The 6,269-nt window shown below is 38.8% G+C and overlaps 1 protein-coding gene across 1 annotated transcript in view; it reads left to right on the forward strand.

Annotated features, from left to right (window-relative positions):
- Positions 1-3,190, forward strand: part of MDFIC (MyoD family inhibitor domain containing) — a 291,855-nt gene extending 288,665 nt beyond the window's left edge. The window contains exon 8 of the transcript XR_007402123.1: positions 1,361-3,190. The gene's annotated coding sequence lies outside the window, so the exon portion shown is untranslated. The remainder of the gene's footprint in view (positions 1-1,360) is intronic.
- The last annotated feature ends 3,079 nt before the right edge of the window (positions 3,191-6,269 follow it).

Consider the following 6,269-nt stretch of genomic DNA (forward strand, 5'->3'; position numbering starts at 1 on the left):
ATGAAACATCTACATTTTATACTCAAGAGTTCTAGAACTTATGGAACATTTTCTAAGGAGTTAATTAAGCCTTATGCATCCATATGTTCTGAGTTTATCTACCACAGTCAATCTCTCGCCAGAGGCTTCCTACTGGAAGAATTGTGTGGAGAAGGTCTTTTTCACCTACCAAATATCATTAATCTGTATATATGTAAGTCCGGTTGGCAAGGAGATGAGATCAGTTCACTTCTTTTCTCCCAGTGGTGCCCCCTCACCCCCCACCCCCAGGGAGAATGAGTGGATCATGAGCCAACCACTTCAATACGCTCTCCTTGGTATCCTAGTCTTTGTCTAGCCCACCTCTAACTCAGGTACCAAGCCTCCTTCTCTTCCAATAGAACAGTAATCATTTTTTATTATTTGGTATGTATCCTTCCAGAATTTTCTTTAAATATTTCTATACTCATCCACGTATGTTGGGCTCAAATACGTGTGAGTGGTAGTGTAGATACTCCTAATACATTGTACGTTATTACTTTATTACATTATTACTTTGGTGAGTTTTTTCCTCGGTCTGTCTTGGTGATCTTTCCATATCATGGAGATTTCAACTTTTTAACAATTTCAGCAGCTCTGAAGGTCTGAGATTTTACTCTATTTGCAAGTTGAAAGCGAGCCTGCCACAGCTTCGTGGGTGCTGGCAGATGACATGAGATTCCCGGGTTAGTGACAAAGAAGTTCTATACTAACAGCAGCGGCAGTGTCAGGGGTGTCCGCACTTAGACCAGCGCCCTGAGCTCCAGTTCCCACGGGGTCACACAAAGGAGGATGGGCAACACCCGCGTCCACAGTGAAGTGACCGACGCTTAGAGGACCCGAATCGTCGTTCCCTGGCCATCAGCAGAGCAGCTTTACTTTGGCCCTAGAGGAAGATACTGTATTTATTACACTGGAGAGTGAACAAACCCGGCCTGTGCTCCCGAGGGAGATAATATCTCCGTCTTCCAAGGCTGTTCATCATACAAATGTTCTAGCAAGACATGCAGAGACGTGAGCGGTGCCGTGGAGATGGTCTCTCCCAAACAATTTCATGGTACCAACGTCATTTAACCATTTACCTACTAATGATCATTAATGGTTAAGGTGGAACACGTTCTGCTTTCTCAGTTATTTCCCCAGGGTCAGTTACTCAATGAACCAACCGTTTGAAGTCATTGACAAACTCTTCACTTATTTTTATTTGATGTGAATTCCTTTTCTGACGTTTGATTTTGTTGGTAGTCTTCTATAAGGGTAGCTTTTCTCGGATGTTTTGAATGCTCATCCTGTACTTTCCTCTTGAAGGCATTTTTAAATGTTTTTCCTCTCTCAATTCCAGGTTTCCCCTTTCTCCTGTCTAGGGGTTTTTGAGTTGCTCCATTTGGCCCCCTGGGGCCCCCTTGTCAGAATCACGTCTTTGGCTGATGACTAGTGACTCTGGACTAAGGACGTTTCACATGGATCCCCGGAGCCAATGTTTGGGGTTGGCTTCAAATCGGAGTCTCCTCCCTGCTGGCTTTCAAGATACACGCCATCATTTCAACACAGCATCCTTAGGGATCCAAAGCAACTATTTCCATCCTCCTTTCAAAGGACAGAGGGGAACGTGGGGCAAGGAGTCAGAAAAAATATCCCAGACCTTTAAGAACGGAGGCTGATGAAGAGCCATTGCATCATAGTAAATGAACGTCCTGCTACCTTGACCGGGTCAGGGCCTGGAGACCAGCGAAGCTCACTGCTGCAGGTTCGTTACTACTTTGTGTACCTGTTGCAGAGTCTATTCCACGGAGGCATTTAGCTTGTTCTGAGCTAATATATGTATACACACACACACACACACACATACACACACAATTTAGATATATAGCCCTTTTTCTAAAAAATAGGTCTTGTTTTCCATATTGCTATACGCTCCAAGCAAAGGAGGACCTCAAAGGACGAACCTTAAATGGACCACAGAGAGAATCTGAATAGACATTTTTACAAAGACGACCTGCAGATGGCTAACAGGTCCATGAAAAGATGTTCGAAGTCACTATTCAGCAGAGAAATGCGAGTTAAAACCCCAATGACATATCACCTCGCCCCAGCCAGAATGGCTAGTATGAAAAAGACAAAAAAAATAAGTGTTAGCAAGAAAAGAGAAGAAAAGAGAGCCCTTGTGTGCTGTTGGTGGGACTGTCCATTGGTACGGCCACTATGAAAGCAGGATGGAGGTCTCTCAAAAAATTAAGGGGACTATCATGTGATCTAGCAATTCCACTTCTATTTATCTGAAAGAAATGAAAACACCACTAACTCAAAAAGATATCTACACCTCCATGTTCATTGTATCATTATTTACAACAGCTGAGATTGCATTCTTACAGTAGCTGTTAATAACTGAAAGAATGGATAAATGTGGGGCACGCACACGCGCGCGCACACACACACACACAGGAATATTCATTAGCCATAAAAAATTAGGAAATTCTACCATTTGTAACAGATGGACCTTGAAGGCATTATGCTAAGTGAAATAGCCAGAGAAAGAAGCACAAATACCATATGATTTCACTTATATGTGGAATTAAAAAACACAAAATCTCAAAACCCAAAAAGCAAACGGGGACTCACAGATACAGAGACTAGGTTGGTGGTGGCCTGAGGCAAGGGACTGGGGGGGTAGGTGAGACAGGGGAAAGTGGTCAAAAGGTACCAACCTGTGGTTAAAAAGAAAAAGAAAGCTCATTTATACAGAATTATGGAAATGTGTATGTTGTAAGTCTCTCACAAGGTTATAAATTAATACCTAATGTTTAGGATTAATTTTGAGCTGAATTTAAGTCAACGAAGTTCTCCTATTAGGAAAGCAACTTACTGATATTATTTCCAACCTCAGAACTTTCTTCCATGCCCTAAGTATTTGATGACCTTATAAACAACATTTACTTATTACCATATATAAAATACTACTGTCAGGTCTGCAAAGTCACGATTACCCAGAATCTAGACCCAATTCTTTGGGGGTTGGGACAGTGGGGCAGGAGGGAGAACCAGTATGTTTCATTTTTGAAGTTTATCAGTTCTTATAAATATTTAAAATTGGACACAATCTGTTTCTTCAGTTCGATTGTAACCATCTGTGGATCCCAAATATAAACAATAAAAATAAAAACACTTGAATAAAGTTCAGAATCCCAGTGAAAGCTTCTTATTCAGAATTCGGAAAAATGTCTCAAGAAAATAATTTGTCTTTTAAGAAATATGGTAACTCAAAATACAGTAATGCAGCCTTTAATTTTCTATTGTTATTTATAAATGGTGTAAAACCTATTTAAAAAAAAAAGGTTTCAAACTTTGAATAAATTGTTAGGCACAATTAGCAAAGGACAATGCAATCAGATCCTGAAGGACTTTTTCTCTAATATTGTGTACTTTTTACTTAGATTGTCACTTAGCGCCAATGTGAATTAAAATAAGGATTAAATATACATATTTAAAAACAGTAGAACAACATATTCATATGGGGGAAAATTAAATAAACACAAAAATATATATCCTTTAACTAAGACTTTCTTAGAAAAAAAGACCTAGCCTGTTTTTGTTGCTGTTGTTCTACAGATACATACAAATAATGACCTTCGAGGAGATATGTTGAAAAGTCTTTTTTCCACCTGATTCTAGAAAGAACTACCAGAATTATAAGATATAGAACTTGTTTACTATTTCACATCAGTTATATTTACCTGAATGCCTGTGTCTTCATGAAATGTGCTTCCATACTGATATCTAGCATACTTTTTTCCTGAATCTCTACAACCTTGCATTCTATAGAAGTTCAAAATCAAAGTTCTGGATTTCTTTGACCAGTAAAATTTCCAGAAACAGTTTTGAGAACATAAGATTTTTGACTATTTTGCTTTGCCAAGAAGAGATATTTCAAAAAACTCTGCCAGTTAATATCAACAAAAGATTTTAACACACAAAAGTAATCAAAGGCATAATATCAGAATAAGTTCCTGGCTTTCCCCAGAAATAATGGTTGGCAGCGTTAGATAGCAAAACAATTATTTCTTACTTACATTACTTGTTTTAATTGAACCCACGAACACTTTATTGTTGAATTATTCTTCAAAAAGTACTTATTAAAAGAATAAAAAATAAATTTAAAAAAAGTACTTATTGAGAGCTGACTATATCCGACGTTCTGCTCTAAATGCTAAAGGGTAGCAGTGGACAAAACAAAGTCCCTACTTTCAAAGAGATTGCATTCTGGGGGAAGAAATTTTAAAAATGGACAAGTAAACATATTAGCTGATGATGGAAAAAAACAGAGCAGAGTAAATGAATAAGGAGTGCCGGAGTGGGACACATGATTATTTTATATAAAACAGTAAAAGAAAAAAAATCTTCTTTAAAGGGGTAAAATTTGTTCAGAGATCTGAAGGAAGTCTGGGAATAAATCACGCTGCTACCTGGCAAAGGGAGAAGCAAGTGCAAAGGCCCTGGGGCAGATGAATGCTTATTGTGTTAGAGAAACAGCACAGAGCCCTGCATGACTGAAGCAAAGGGAGGTGGGGAAAGACTACTTAGGAAAAGATTAGAAAGTTCATGGGTAAAAACATAATTAAAAAATTAAAAATAGAAAATAAAAAAAATAAAAATAAAAATAAAGTTCATGGGTGGCCAGATTACATAGGAGTTGTTAAGCATTTAGCTTTAACTTTGAATGATTAGCAAGCAGGGAATTTTGAGCAAAAGAGTAAAATGATCAGCCTCAAGTTTCTCACCTCTCTCTTTTTTTTTTTTTTTAATTTTGGAATAGTTTCAGATTTAATGAGAAGTTGCAGAGATAGCAGTGAGAGCTCCCATATGTGTGTCACTCAGTTTCCCCATTGTTAACACCTTACGCGACATCTTTGTCAACAGTAAATAACCGACATGGCTGTGTTACTGCTAAGCACACATTCTAGACTTATTCGGATTTCATCAGTTTCTCCATTAATGCCTTCATCTGTTCCATGACCCAGGCCATGCTCTGAGTACTTTGGGTCATCATGGCTTCACAGCCTCCTCTGGTCTATGGTTGTTTCTCCATCGTCCCTAGTCTTTCATGACGTTGACCGTCTTGGAGGAGTAGCGGCCAAGTTATCCTGCACAATGTCCCCCACCCTGGGCTTGTCTGATGCTGAGCTCACGATTAGACTGAAGTTTGGGGGTTTGGGCAAGAAACTGCGGAGGTGAAGGGCTTATCCAGTCATGTCTACGGAGTTCTTAGAATATCTGCGTGACCTTTAGGATATTACACATTCCCCCCTTGGTTATGGTTGTATTCGCCCCATTTCCCCACTTAAAGTTACTCTTTTTTCCTTCCTAGACTCTATGCTTTGGAAGAACTATTTAACATTTTAAAGGGGTTACTTGGTTACTATTTGGGGGAACAGAGTAGATACAAGGAGACACTTGGGAAGCTGATGCTGTAAACAAGGAGAGCCAGCCACCCGCTTTTCTGGAAGGAGCCCTCAAGTAAATTAAGAGAAGGTGCCATTTGCACCAGAGAATACCTTTCATGAAGTATTAATAGTTAATAATACTGAACCTCAACCCTTAGGCACGAGGCTTTTTAGAATAAACTGACAAAATTGGGCAAACACTTCTGCAAGCAGCAAGGACGGTCTTGAGGAAAAAATACGCGTAATTGACTTGTAAGCTGATGAGCCCTGAGTTTCCTGGTACTCTAGCATCTATCTATCTATCTATCTATCTATCTATCTATCTATCTATCTATCTATCATCTATCTCTCTATCTATCTCTCTATCTATATCTATCTATCTATCATCTATCTCATGAAGGAATTACCAGCAGACAGAACTGGTTATTCAAACTTGGGTACCTGGCAGGCATTATCTTGAAAATGGCCGAAGTAGACCTCTCACTTCCAGGAACACGGCTGTGGGCATTTGTTGCCAATAACAGTTAAGCTTTTCAAGTAAAAATTAGAGTTCTCGAAAACATGGACTCAATACTCAAAATCTTATTATGAAATTAGTCAAGATAGCAATACATGTGATGTTTAAAAATATTTTATAAGGAAAATGTCACCATTTGAAAGATCTGTATAACTCAAGAAGTTTTCCTAAGGCCAAGGAATGATGTTAGAAGATCATGTGTCGGTAGAAGACCACGTGAAGGCCAATGGATTTTAATGCAACAGTACAATTTATTGACATGCTGCGGATTTCTTATTGCAATTAACCTATGTGTG

This window comes from Canis lupus, chromosome 14, assembly GCF_003254725.2.
Source record: "Canis lupus dingo isolate Sandy chromosome 14, ASM325472v2, whole genome shotgun sequence".
NCBI lineage: Eukaryota > Metazoa > Chordata > Mammalia > Carnivora > Canidae > Canis > Canis lupus.